Source organism: Rhinoderma darwinii, chromosome 7 (assembly GCF_050947455.1).
Source record: "Rhinoderma darwinii isolate aRhiDar2 chromosome 7, aRhiDar2.hap1, whole genome shotgun sequence".
In the NCBI taxonomy this organism is placed as follows: domain Eukaryota; kingdom Metazoa; phylum Chordata; class Amphibia; order Anura; family Rhinodermatidae; genus Rhinoderma; species Rhinoderma darwinii.
In genome coordinates this window covers 5876797-5891500 of record NC_134693.1, presented here as the reverse complement: position 1 = coordinate 5891500, position 14704 = coordinate 5876797, and the positions used below count along the sequence as shown (strand labels likewise).

At 43.5% G+C, this 14704-nt stretch overlaps 1 long non-coding RNA gene across 1 annotated transcript in view; it reads right to left on the bottom strand.

The window, feature by feature from the left end:
• Positions 1–319: 319 nt before the first annotated feature.
• Positions 320–14704, bottom strand: part of LOC142657558 (uncharacterized) — a 38793-nt gene continuing 24408 nt past the window's right edge. Inside the window, exon 3 of the long non-coding RNA XR_012849940.1 lies at positions 320–454. This is a non-coding gene — a long non-coding RNA (uncharacterized LOC142657558). The remainder of the gene's footprint in view (positions 455–14704) is intronic.

Genomic DNA, 14704 nt, shown 5'->3' with positions numbered 1-14704 from the left:
CCCATACATTATTATCATGTCGGCAGCGCGTCTCCTGTTTACACACCAAGATGAGCTGCCGACAATGACAATATTTCATTTTTTGAAACTATACGACCAGCAGATGATCCAGCGTTTGCTCATTCATCTTCTGATCGCTGCCCTTTTTACACAGGGTAATTATTGGCAACGAGCGTTCTATGAACTAATGATCTGCCCGATAATCGATCAGTGTAAGACCCCCTTACGTTTCCTTGGCCCTCAGGTTGTAGTCCACATCCAAAAGCTGGAATCAATGAGCCTGGGGGAGGAATATAGAGACTTGTTTTACCTCTTTAGAGACATTTTCCGAACCAACTCCTGTTTATTTCCCAGTGACGCACCAGAATTATCATCACAAATCCCCATCTTGGTCATAAAGTTGTATATTGTACTTTTTTGTGGATTTCCCATGTCTTGTTGACGTTTTTCTCATCTGCAGGTTAGAAAGAAAAAAAAGATTCAATATTTTTATATTGGGTAGTAATTTACTTTAAACAAGTCCATATTACTAGAAACTTGCAAAACATTTTTATAAATATCGCTGGGGCTGCAACCACTACTTAGCCCTAATGCACATGACCCTCCTGTTCGTGATCTGTGGAAAGATAGGACATGTTCTACCTTTCCATGGATCGGAGAGTCGGGTCCATTTTCACGGACCCAAGTCACCCACTAAAGTGAATGGGTCCGTGAAAACTATTGGGTGCCACTCGGATGCCGTGAAAAATGGCCCAAGTGGCACTCAGTCGTGTGTAAGAGGGCTTAGTGATGAGGGTTTTAAACTAAGATTTGAAACTGTGAAAAAGAAGGAAAATGCAAAGGGGGGGGGGGGGGGACTTGATATATTAATCACTGCCACAGAGAAGGGAGCCCCAGTGTAACTCATGATGTCAGCCCTTGTGTCCCTCTTCCCATCACTTGTACCAAGACGTAAACCTTAGGTCAATTTATTCAATCACTGCTTATTAAGTGGCTGCCTGCTGTAGGAAATACATTATAATCAATTATAATCTGTGAGAGAACTTCACAACAAGTGCTCAATTTTCCTGCAGCGCCACCACTGGTCATATGAAGTATTACACGGTGCCTATTAAAATCAATGAGCAGCTGTTATCATGCATGGACGTGCCAGGTCCTCCAGAGTAAGAGACACTCTTTGTAGTCGCTCTCTGCTCTGGTTGTTGAAGGGTGGCCCTAAATGGCAGATCCCACTCCATAAACTCCTAATTACCTAATAGAGTATTTGAAAATTGATTTACTAAACCAAAGAACCCCTTTAATTTTGACATGCCTTTGGAGATGGTGAAACAAACAAATTGCAACCCTACCTATTGGAAACCAACTCCATTAGTCCCATCACAGCAGTAAAGGACGGTGCTATAATAGCAATAATCAGCTATGAGTAAGAACCTGCTGGTTAGAAACGCGTAAGCGTCTTTCCTGGAAATTTTACTTTTTTAGTTATTTTTATTTGAATCGTGTCCCGGACATCTGCTTATTACTGTGCATTATCATCTGTTACCAATGTGGAGTCTACTCCCGAACACCAACACAGTACAAGCGTGGTGTCTAGGATTAAGTGCATGGTGAGTGGACAACATTTTTTCATTTATGACTCTATGACAGTACCTACTGAACTCCTTCCATTCGGTCGACGCCCTTCTCTCCAGAGATCTCTGCACATGCGGCCGTCCTGTTCAACAGTGACCACCAGGGTGTGCTCGCGAGCTCAGTCCAACCTTAAAGAGGCTCTGTCACCACATTATAAGTGGCCTATATTGTACATTATATGATCGGTGCTGTAATGTATATTACTGCAGTGTTTTTTATTTAGAAAAACGATCATTTTTGACGGAGTTATGACCTATATTAGCTTTATGCTAATGAGTTTCTGAATGGACAACTGGGCGTGTTTTACTTTTTGACCAAGTGGGCGTTGTGGAGAGAAGTGTATGGAGCCAAAGTGCACACAGGTGTGAGATTGAGCTGATTGCTCCCAGAGCACCCTGGACTATAAGAAAGGCCCAACCCCTTCCTGCGTTGCCTGAGCTTTGTTGTCGTTACCCTAGTCTGTCTATGCAAATGGTCTCCTAAGTGTTTTTCCAGTTCCCAGTGTTTTCCAGTTCCCAGTGTTCCCCGTTCCTGCTACCTGTAACCTGTATCTTGCGCTATCCTGGTCAAGAGCCGTATTGAGTTGGAGTCGTGCTGTGCTGAGTACTACGCCTGTCCTGCTTCACCACGTCTGTGCCTGCCTGCTGCCTTAGTCCCAGCCGAGCCTGTCTTGCTACTATCTGAGCTATCACTGGTACACCTATATGAACTATAAACTGTGACCTGTATCCTGTTGGCCAGCTGCCATACCGTCAAGGCGGTACGGCCCAGTGGGTCCACGTACCCAACGTGATACCTACGTTCATGTTTGCCAGAGATCCAGCTCAGCCTTACTCGTAATGAGCTATCCCTCCTCTACCATCGGAAATGACAATTTTGTTTCGTGTCTCTAATGCGTAATTCTATGATAAATATTTTAACCTTCACAGTATAAAGCGAACGACGATCCCTTTTTAATGCCCAGCATCACAAGGGTTAATTCATCGGCTTGTCATAAAATGGTTTTGACGAAGCGACAGGCCTTTGTTAGAAAAGGTCAGGAAGCCCTAATCTACTTTATTTATATCGGTGACATTTATATTTATTGAGGAAAGGGGGAAAAAGAGAGCGAGACAGAGAAAGAGAGAGAGAAAGCCGTGCTATAAAGATTGTGTGAGGCATATAGAGCACATCATAAAGTTAAATTTTAGGCCGAATTCTGCTCTCCGTCCTCCCAGCCTCCCTCCCGTCCCCACAGAGTGAAGTCATTATTGCCAGAGAATTTAAATCAGCGGCTCTCATCTCAGTTATGTCATTCATCCTTACGTCTTATTATACAGCCAACCATCTGCGGCAGCCGCGACAGAAGGACCATGCCAAGTGCAGGTGGAAGCTGCTATGTCGCAGTTACCGTTTGACTTCCCCTCACGTCTATTAGCGCCGAGGACAATTCATATTCATTGTTATTCCTGCAGTCAGATATAAATAAGACAATCTCATTGCCCCTTCATTTACGAATGTTGTGCGACAGACGAAAACATCCTGATTATGTCTCGCTAGTTGCATATTTATTCTCCAAACTAGAAAGACAACAAGCGTGGGGGATGTCAGGTGCAAAGTCTACCGGAGATTAATGTAATTCATATCTGTACAGGACCAACAATTTCAATTGCAAGATGATTTCTGTATAAATTTTACCAGTAGAATTCGCAAAATCTGCATATTAAATATTGCAGGAAACCCAGATGCCAATGGATAGGAGTGACATGAAAGGGAAATGTACTGATTTGTGGACGTAGCTTCCTGTTATTACATCGTTACATAGTTACATAGTTATATAGTTACACATAGTTACATAGTTACATAGTTACATAGTTAGTACGGTTGAAAAAAGGCACATGTCCATCAAGTTCAACCAAGGGACGGGAAAAGGGAAGTAAAAAATTTCTACACATTGTCACAGGAGCTGATATTTTTTTGTTCTAGGAAATGATCTTTGCCTTTTTTGCAGCATCTCCTGTCCCTGCTGTGACGGCTCCTGCGGTGACTATTCCATAGATTCACAGTTCTCACAGTAAAGAAGACTTGTCGCCTCTGCAGGTTGAACCTTTTTTCTCCAGACGGAGGGAGCGCCCCCTTGTTTTTTGAGGGGGTTTTACATGGAACAGGATTTCACCATATTTTTGTATGTGCCATTAATATATTTATATAAGCTAATCATGTCCCCCCTTAGTCGTCTCTTCTTATGGATAAATAGGTTTAGTTCTTTTAATCTTTCCAAATAACTTAGATTCTCCGCGCCCCTTATTAGCTTCGTTGCTCTTCTTTGTATTTTTCATCCTTTCTATGAACTGGAGCCCAGAACTGAACTGCATATTCAAGATGAGGCCTCACTAATGCTTTGTAAAGTGGTAATATTACATCCCTGTCCCGCGAGTCCAGGCCTCTATAATACACGACAATATCTTGCTGGCCCTTGAAACAGCTGATTGACATTGTGCTGTTATTTAGTTTATGATTTACAAGTACACCCAGATCCTTCTCAACAAGTGACTCCCCCAGTGTAACGCCCCCTAGGACATATAATACATGCAGATTATTACACCCAGATCCTTCTCCACAAGTGACTCCCCCAGTGTAGCTCCCCCTAGGACATATGATGCTGCAGATTATTACACCCAGATCCTTCTCAACAAGTGACCCCCCAGTGTAGCGCCCCCTAGGACATATAATACATGCAGATTATTACACCCAGATCCTTCTCCACAAGTGACTCCCCCAGTGTAGCTCCCCCTAGGACATATTATGCTGCAGATTATTACACCCAGATCCTCCACAAGTGACTCCCCCAGTGTAGCTCCCCCTAGGACATATGATGCATGCAGATTATTACACCCAGATCCTTCTCAACAAGTGACTCCCTCAGAGTAGCTCCCCCTTAGGACATATGATGCTTGCAGATTATTACACCCAGATCCTTCTCAACAAGTGACTCCCCCAGAGTAGCTCCCCCTAGGACATATGACACCTGCAGATTATTACACCCAGATCCTTCTCAACAAGTGACTCCCCCAGTATAGCTCCCCTAGGACATATGATGCTTGCAGGTTGTTCGTACCCAGGTGCATAACTTTACATTTATCTACATTAAACCTCATTTGCCAAGTGGACGCCCAAACACTCAGATTCGTTTAAAGAGGCTCTGTCACCACATTATAAGTGGCCTATATTGTACATGTTGTGATTGGCGCTGTAATGTAGATACAGCAGTGTTTTTTATTTAGAAAAACGATAATTTTCGACAGAGTTATGACCTATTTTAGCTTTATGCTAAGGAGTTTCTTTACAGCAAGGCAAGCATAATCTCGCGAGATTACGATGTAACCTGTCATTTAAAACGAGATTACGCTTGCCTTGCTGTAAATATCACACAGACGCTACAGAAGTATCAGAATTCTCAATAGACATCACGTCCTGGCTGGAAGTAATGTATATTCATTGTCAGGACACTGCAGTAACGTTATAGTGTGTTTATGTGGCGGCACATAGCGATATAGCTATATCACTATGTGCTGTGTAAATGAATGGAGAGAAGTGTATGACGCTGATTGGTCAATGATTGGTCACTGATTGGTCGCTGATTGGTCGCTGATTGGTCGCTGTTTGGTCGCTGATTGGTCGCTGATTGGTCACTGATTGGTCACTGATTGGTCAGCGTCATACACTTCTCTCCACAACGCCCACTTGGTCAAAAAGTAAAACAAGCCCAGTTGTCCATTAAGAAACTCATTAGCATAAAGCAGGGGCGTAGCTAGAGGCTCATGGGCCCCGATGCAAAAATTCTTACTGGGCCCCCCCCCCCGCAAACTTCTCATGGCCGACGGTCCACTTTCAGCTGCATCGCTGGGTCTCCTAAGTGACCCAACAATGCAGCACTAGCAGCCGGGGGCGTCACTAAGGCTGGGTTCACACACACTATTTACGGATGTAATTAGGGCGTTTTAGCATTGAATTACGGCTCAAAAATGCGGCTCAAAAGCGTCGGCAAACATCTGCCCATTCATTTGAATGGGTCTTACGATGTTCTGTGCCGACGGTCATTTTTGTTTACGCGTCGCTGTCAAAAGGCGGCGCGTAAAAAAGTGCCTGTCACTTCTCCAGACGTAAATGGAGCCGTTTTCCATGGACTCCATGGAAAACCAGCTTCAGTTACTTCCGTAATGGACGCAGCAAAAGACGCCTCCACATGCCATTACGGCTGAAATTACGGTGCTGTTTTCTCCTGAAAACAGCACCGTAATTTCAGCCGTAACGGACGCTGCCGTGTGAACATACCCTTAGGGCTTAAAATGTCCGGGAAATAGCCCCAATACATATGTGTCCGCCACAAAAAATAGTGTGTATATGAGACAGCATAGCATATCTATAGCACTACGACCCTATAAACTATGGATAGGATTAGATACAGTGGCTGAGCAGACAGTATCACACATGATAGGATTAGATACAGTGGCTCAGAAGGCAGTATCACACATGATAGGATTAGATACACAGCTCAGCAGACAGTATCACACATGATAGGATTAGATACAGTGGCCCAGCAGACAGTATCACACATGATAGGATTAGATACAGTGGCTCAGCAGACAGTACCACACATGATAGGATTAGATACAGTGGCTCAGCAGACAGTACCACACATGATAGGATTAGATACAGTGGCTCAGCAGACAGTATCACACATGATAGGATTAGATACAGTGGCTCAGAAGGCAGTATCACACGATAGGATTAGATACACAGCTCAGCAGACAGTATCACACATGATAGGATTAGATACAGTGGCCCAGCAGACAGTATCACACATGATCGGATTAGATATAGGGCCCAGCAGACAGTATCATACATGATTGGATTAGATACACAGCTCAGCAGACTGTATCACACATGATAGGATTAGATACAGGGCCCAGCTCGCTGACATTTTGCTTCTTTATGTGTTACTGATTATTTTTGTGTTTGTGTTTTTTTTACAGGTTCGGTTGTTGGACTTCGGATTTGAGGACTTCAATGACGGCGTTTTTTTTATTCTCAATAAAATGGTTAATGAGGGTTGTGTTTTTTTATTTCAATAAAATATTTTTTCTATGTGCTTGTATCTTTTTAAACTTTATTACTACCGCCTTAGTAATGGCCGCTGGCTGATTGACAACCTCCATTACTAAGGCGAGGCTTAATGTTAGGCGGTGCAGAGGCCAACACTAAACCCCATTATCACCCCGGTACCCACCGCCACCAGGGGTACTGGGAAGAGCCGGGTACAAACCAGTACCCGACCATCTGTAGTGACGGGCAGGCACCGGGGTGGCCGCAGGCTGGTAGTATTAGGCTGGGGAAGGCCAAAAACAGTGGCCCTCCCACCCTTGTAATACTGCCTGCTGCTGCTGTGTTGTATCTGGCTGGTTATGAAAATTGGGGGGGACCCGACATCGTTCTTTCCAATTATTTATTTATTTATTTTTTTTTTAAATGACGTGGGGTCCCCCCCATTTTCATAACCAGCCAGATACAATAAAGCAGCAGCAGGCAGCATTACCAGAATGGGAAGGGCCACTGTTTTTGACCTTTCCCCTCCTGATAATACCAGCCTGCGGCCACCCCAGTGGCCAACCATCACTACAGTACTGGATGGTACCCGGCTCTTCCCAGCACCCCTGGTGGTGGTGGGTAACGGGGTAATAATGGGGGTTAGTGTTAGCCTCTATACCTGCTAACACTAAGCCCCGCCTTAGCAATGGATGCTGTCAATCAGCCGGCGGCCATTACTAAGGCGGTAGTAATATAGTTTAAAAAAAAAAAACACAAAGACATAGAAAAAATATTTTATTGAAATAAAAAAAAAAAAACCACACAGCCCTCATTAACCATTTTATTAATAAAAAAAAAAGCTGTCATCGAAGTAGTCCTGGAATCCGCCGTAGTCCAACGACCGAACCTGTAAGAAAACACACAAAAAATGATTAGTAACACATGTGTTAGGGTATGTGCACACACACTAATTACGTCCGTAATTGACGGACGTATTTCGGCCGCAAGTACTGGACGCTAGGAGTCCCTGCCTCGCTGCCGGACAACTGTCCCGTACTGAAAACATGATTACAGTATGGGACAGTTGTCCTGCAGCGAGCCAGGGACTCCTAGAATCGTACATAACTATAATGCTAGGAGCCCGGCTCCCTGCACTGTGTTCGGTCCGGTACTTGCGGCCGAAATACGTCCGTCAATTACGGACGTAATTAGTGTCTGTGCACATACCCTAAGGCTTAGATACAGGGCCCATGTGTGATACTGTCTGTGGGACCCTGTATCTAAGCCTACCACAAGGTAGGCTTAGATACAGGGTCCAGCAGACAGTAATCTTATACAGTATAAGATTAGTGTGTGCTGGGGCCCTGTATCTAAACCTACAGTGTGGTAGGCTTAGATACAGGGCCCAGCAGACAGGATCACGCATGGGCCATGTATCTAAGCCTACCATGTGATTGGCTTAGATACAGGGCCCAGCAGACAGGATCACACAATCTGTGATCCTGTCTCATGGGCCCCCTAAGCCTGATACATCGTAGGCTTAGGGGTTGTGCAGTCCCTAAACATTGATGGCCTATCCACAGAATAGGCCATCAATAGCTGATGTGTCGCCCGGGACCCGCAAATCAGCTGTTTTGAAGGGGCCGCAGCACTCGTACGAGAGCTGCTTCCCCTTCATTTCACTACTCGCTCACACTGTGAATCGCCGACACCGATTCACAGTGTGACCGGAATGAAGTGACAGGAATGAAGGGGAGCAGCTCTCGTACGAGTGCTGCGGCCCCTTCAAAACAGCTGATTGGCGGGTCCCGGGAGTCAGACCCCGCCAGTCAGGGCTAACCTTACCTTCCTCTTCGGCCGCGGCGGGAGTTCTGTAGTCTCGATGCTGTGCGCGGCGGCATAGCGCTGAGACGTCATGCGCTGCGCACAGCGCTTGCCGTCAGGACCTCCGCTGCGATCCGGAACCAGGAAGGTAAGTAAAGTATGTTACTATAGTAACAGGGGCCCGCGGCCCGAGTTACTATAGTAACTTTTTATTGATGTGGTGCGGGGGGCCGTGGGCCCCCCTGGCTTCGGGGCCCGGTCGCAATTGCGACCGCTGCGACCCCTATAGCTACGCCAGTGGCATAAAGCTAAAATAGGTCATAACTCCGTCAAAAATGATCGTTTTTCGAAATAAAAAACACTGCTGTAATCTACATTACAGCGCCGATCATATTATGTTCAATATAGGCCACTTATAATGTGGTGACAGAGCCTCTTTAAATCCGCTTGCAATTCACGAACATCTTCCATAGACTGAACATTACTACATTGCTTGGTGTCATCTGCAAAAATAGAAATAGTGCTATTAATCCCATCCTCTACAAGTCCAGTTATGAATCCAGGGATGACAATTGGAAGGATCCATTGGGTCCTACCCAGAATCGGATTTGACATATTGAGCCTGCCAGAGAAGTCGAGACTGCAAATCCACCGTCCAGTGATGAGCCTTCTACAGGCTGGGGCCCATTATCATGTCGAGTCCTGGGCCAAACGAAGGTTCTTCTTGTCCTCTGGTGGGCCGGTCCAACCCTAGTGATAACACAGAATAATAGGCTGCCTCCAAGTATATCATAGGGTGAATGTAGATGTTATTATTATTATTATTATTATTATTATTATTATTATTATGTGCTCTAAAATAGTTATCGCCTACAAACCATTTCAAATTGTGTTTTTCTGAAACGTCTCGTCTTTGTAAACCCAGTTGTAGAGATAGATAGATATATATATACATCCCTTTAAAGTGCCAGTCAGGGGTCGATAAGACACCTCCACGCCCATATGACGCACATGTGAGAGTTGCCACATATTACGATTAGCATTTATCACATACTTGCTTCCTAACTCATGATAAGCACTTCCCAGGAAGGGGGTATAGGAGACATAGATGTCAAAATCCAAAGACATTTCTGCATCTGACAGATTCCTCAAATCTAAATACAAGAAGCACAATAAATGCAGATATTATGTACTTGGAATCAGTTCAGGCGATTAAGTTAAAAGTAAGAAACTATCTACCCTAAAACAACAGAGAATCACTCGGGTTATCAGCTGGCAATGTGTGAGGGGCGGATTATAGCAGACGAATAATGTTTTGATAAAATGTAAATCAGGTGCCGTTCTAGAAACTGGGATGGCTCTGAACGATCGCCCATTATCTCCCACTGCCAGTCATAAGATATGATAAATATAGCAGCCTGCATGAATATTATCACATGATGTCATAGTCACTGACTTTAAAAGCAAAGCCGTAATGTAACACTGAAAAGATACACCAGACCCTGAGAATGATTGTTATATTGCTTCACAGGATCAATGTACTTCGTAGATATTTTATTACGTGTCAGCGTGTCAATATTCTGCACCCCAAGTGTCAGTGTGACATCATCCTGTACCCCAAGTGTCAGTCTGACATCATCCTGTAGTCCAAGTGTAAGCGTGACATCTTCCTGTAGCCAAAGTGTCAGCGTGACATCATCATGTACCCCAAGTGTCAGTGTGTCATTATCCTGTGCCCCAAGTGTCAGTGTGTCATTATCCTGTGCCCCAAGTGTCAGTGTCATTATCCTGTACCCCAAGTATCAGTGTATCATTATCCTGTACCCCAAGTGTCAGTGTATCATTATCCTGTACCCCAAGTGTCAGTGTATCATTATCCTGTACCCCAAGTGTCAGTATATTATTATCCTGTACCCCAAGTGTGTGTCTCATTATCCTGTACCCCAAGTGAGTGTCTCATTATCCTGTACCCCAAGTGTCAGTGTATCATTATCCTGTACCCCAAGTGTCAGTTTATCATTATCTTGTACCTCAAGTGTCAGTGTCATTATCCTGTACCCCAAGTGTCAGTGTCATTATCCTGTTCCTCAAGTGTCAGTTGATCATTATCCTGTACCACAAGTGTCAGTTTATCATTATCCTGTACCCCAAGTGTCAGTGTCATTATCCTGTACCCCAAGTGTCAGTGTCATTATCCTGTATCCCAAGTGTCAGTGTATCATTATCCTGTACCCCAAGTGTCAGTGTCCTTATCCTATACCCCAAGTGTCAGTGTATCATTATCCTGTACCCCAAGTGTCAGTGTATCATTATCCTGTACCCCAAGTTTCAGTGTATCATGATCCTGTACCCCAAGTGTCAGTGTATCATTATCCTGTAAACCAAGTGTTAATGTTTCATTATCCTGTAAACCAAGTGTTAATGTTTCATTATCCTGTATCCCAAGTGTCAGTGTGTCATTATCCTGTACCTCAAGTGTTAGTGTCATTACTCTGTACACAAGTGTCAGTGTATCATTATCCTGTACCCCAAGTGTCAGTGTATCATTATCCTGTACCCCAAGTGTTAATGTTTCATTATCCTGTACCCCAAGTGTTAGTGTTTCATTATCCTGTACCCCAAGTGTCAGTGTGTCATTATCCTGTACCCCAAGTGATTCTGTTCTGGGGTTCCGATTGTATAGTATATTGTACCTGAAATGAATGTTGACTTTTCCCACAGCTCATGTTAGAAGACTATAACCAATATCTTCATTGTTTTATCCTGTACTATTCATTAGAGATAACTGAAGAGGCGAAAAATAAAGTGAAACATTGTAAAGAAGAAGATTACAAGATAAACAAAACAATTTAATATTTTGCTTACATACAAAAATCAACACTTGCATTCGACTTCTTCTAAACAAAACAATGAGATAATTGCATTTTGCCGTTAGATTTCATCTGAGCGCTTTATGAGGCTGTTCCCAAACTCTTATTTATTTTAATTTCGAAAGTTCCTTTATAGAAAATGCTGAGTGTTGACACATATTCCAACGCTGATGTTATTATTTTTTTAACTAAAGCTGGCATGTAATAAATATATTCATGCATCTTATGTCTGCCGCCGTCTTGCACCTCCCATATTGTACGGTGGCTTATAAATAATTGATAATATTAGCATGCTATGCGAGATTCTTTTTGAACCAGGACATATGTGCTGTTAACACAGAATTTTAAGCAAGTCATTATCACAGAATATCAAGTGTTTCTCTGAGATTTTTATTGCGTGACATCAGTGACGGTAAATGACTTTGAGGCTTTTACGGAGACTGAAAGGAAGGTGCGCCCTAAAAAATACAACATACCGTAGAGCGAATTCTACAAGAGGATGAATGATACATTGGACAAATTAAAGGATCCTTAAAAAGACTGCAATCAATTTCACATTTTACGGGGAACTGGGACCTATTCATTTGTCAGGTAGAGTGCCCCTTATGAGTTTCTGTAATTTAATAGCAGTGAAGGGCAATTTAAATGTGACATTATCTGTGGTTAATCCAAGTGCGGCCAGACAGGTCGAATATAAAGTCAAGAGCGGAGGTTTTCATAAATTCACCTTATTGTTTTTTTATGAACTGCAACTTTATTATATACTGATGTAAAATGTTTCTTAACCAGGATAAAACCTTTTAACACTTTCGCTGCTGCAACTAATTTTAAACTTTACACAAAAGAAACCTGAAGTCTTAGATTAAAAAAAATAAAAATAAAATAATAATAATATTACACCCCCAAACCCATATATTCTATGAAAAAAAGACAACAAGCACATTGTAAATATGCCACCCAGCACTTTACACTTATGGTCGCCCTTATGCAATTTTGCAGCAAAGCAAAGCTAAAAGCCCGACCCTAGAAGAGCCTGAGACACAACACAATACCTCCTAACAATAATCATTTAAAGGGTAACTAAACTTTCAAAAAACTTTTGACATGTCATAGTGACATGTCAAAAGTTTTGATCGATGGGGGTCCGAGCACTGAAACCCCCATTGATCACTAAAATGAGGCAGCAGAAGCGATCGGGTGAGAACTGTGCCGCTTCATTTCTGTGCGGCTTAACGCCAAAAAGCTGATCGAGCCATGTAAGGGGTTAAAGACTTTCTATTAAGTCCATACACCACCTGCTCGGCTTTCTAAGAAAATCATAGCAGAAACTAAGCAACACAGCGCTCACTCGATCGCTTCTGCTGCTTCGTTTTAGCGATCGGTGGGGGTTTCAGTGCTCGGACCACCACCGATCAGAACTATGACATGTCAAAAGTTTTTTTAAAGTTTAGTTACTCTTAAAAATGTGCAGAGTACATACATGCCACTTATGTCTGTCTACATACAAATATCTTTATATATTCACCAGAACTGCTCTACTCTATATACTAGAAATAATATCTCTCTCATTCGTAAAAACCTGAACTATACAAATATCACATGACTTATCCTGTCAGAATTGCTTATTATTGGTCCCCTCACTTACCCAAAAAAATTACGCAAAATGCAAAAGTTATCAAAACCTCACATGAACCCTAGAATGATACAAATAAAAACTACAGCTCGCCCTGCAAAAAACAAGCACTTACACAGCTCCATCAACAAAAAAATAAAAAAATATGGCTCTCAGAATATAGCAACACAAAAACATGATTTCTTTTTATAGAAAATACGTTTTTTCTATTGTGTGAAAGTAGTAAGACATACAGAGCGATATAAATTTGGTATCGGCACAATTGCATTAACCCGCAAAATAAAATTAACATGTCATTTATACCGCACGATGAACGCCATAAAAAAAGAGAAAAAAAACAATGGCAGAATTACCTTTTTTTGTCTCCTCATCTCCTAAAAATTTGAATAAATAGTGATAAAGTCGCATGTACCCCAAAATGGTAAAAGAAAACCCTATAGCTTGTCCCACAATAAACCAGCCATTGTACAGCTCCATCGATGGAAAATTAAAACGTTTTGACTCGGAACGAATGATGCCAAATGATAGCCCAGACTCAGTTTTATGCCCAGTGTCACGAAGGGTCTGTAGACTCACTGGGCCGTACCGCCATAGCGGTAAGGCAGCTGACCAACAGGACGCAGGTGAATGTCTAAAGTTCTATAGGTACCTGTGGCAGCTCAGACAGCAGCAGGGCAGGCTCGGCTGGGACTTAGGTAGCAGGCGAACATCAGGCAAGGTGAAGCAGGTCAGACGTGGATGCAGCACGGCACGACTTTGGCACAGCTCAGTGCTAGACCAGGAAGGTATGGATTGCTAGGAACAGGAACTGGAAACAGGTATAGGTACAGGGACTGGAACAGGGACTGGAACAGGAAACACTAGGAGGCCATCACATAGACAAACTAGGGAACACAACAACGCTCAGGCATAGAACTAGGGGACTGGACACCTCTTAGGGCGGGTTCACACATAGCGGAATTTCACTTAAATTCCGCTGCGGACACTCCGCAGCGTTAATCCGCAGCGGAGCCGTTTCTCCATTGACTTTCACTTTAATTTAGCAGTGTTCGTTTACACGATGCGTACAATTCCGCTGCGGAGCATAGGCTGCGGAGCGGAATTTGGTGTCCGCAGCATGCTCTGTCTGTTGCGGAGCAGTGGCGGACTGGTTGCGGACTCATGGCGGAATTTCTCCATTGACTTCAATGGAGAGTCAAAATTCCGCAATGAAGTCCGCAGATCTTATGTGTGCTGCGGAGCGTATTGTTTTTACTACCATGACATTTCTTCATTCTGGCTGGACCTATGTATTTCTAGGTCTACAGCCAGACTGAGGAAGTCAATGGGGCTCCCGTAATGACGGGAGCGTTGCTAGGAGACGTCTGTAAATAGTCACTGTCCAGGGTGCTGAAAGAGTTACGCGATCAGCAGTAACTGTTTCTGCACCCGGGACAGTGACTACCGATCCCAATATACATCTATCTGTAAAAAAAAATATAAGTTCATACTTACCGAGAACTCCCTGCGTCTGTCTCCAGTCCGGCCTCCCAGGATGACGTTTCAGTGTAAGTGAATCACAGGCCAATCACAGGCCAAGCACAGGCTGCAGCGGTCACATGGACTGGAGCGTCATCCAGGGAGGTCGGGCCGGATGCCGAAAGAGGGACGCGTCACCAAGACAACGGGCGGTAAGTAT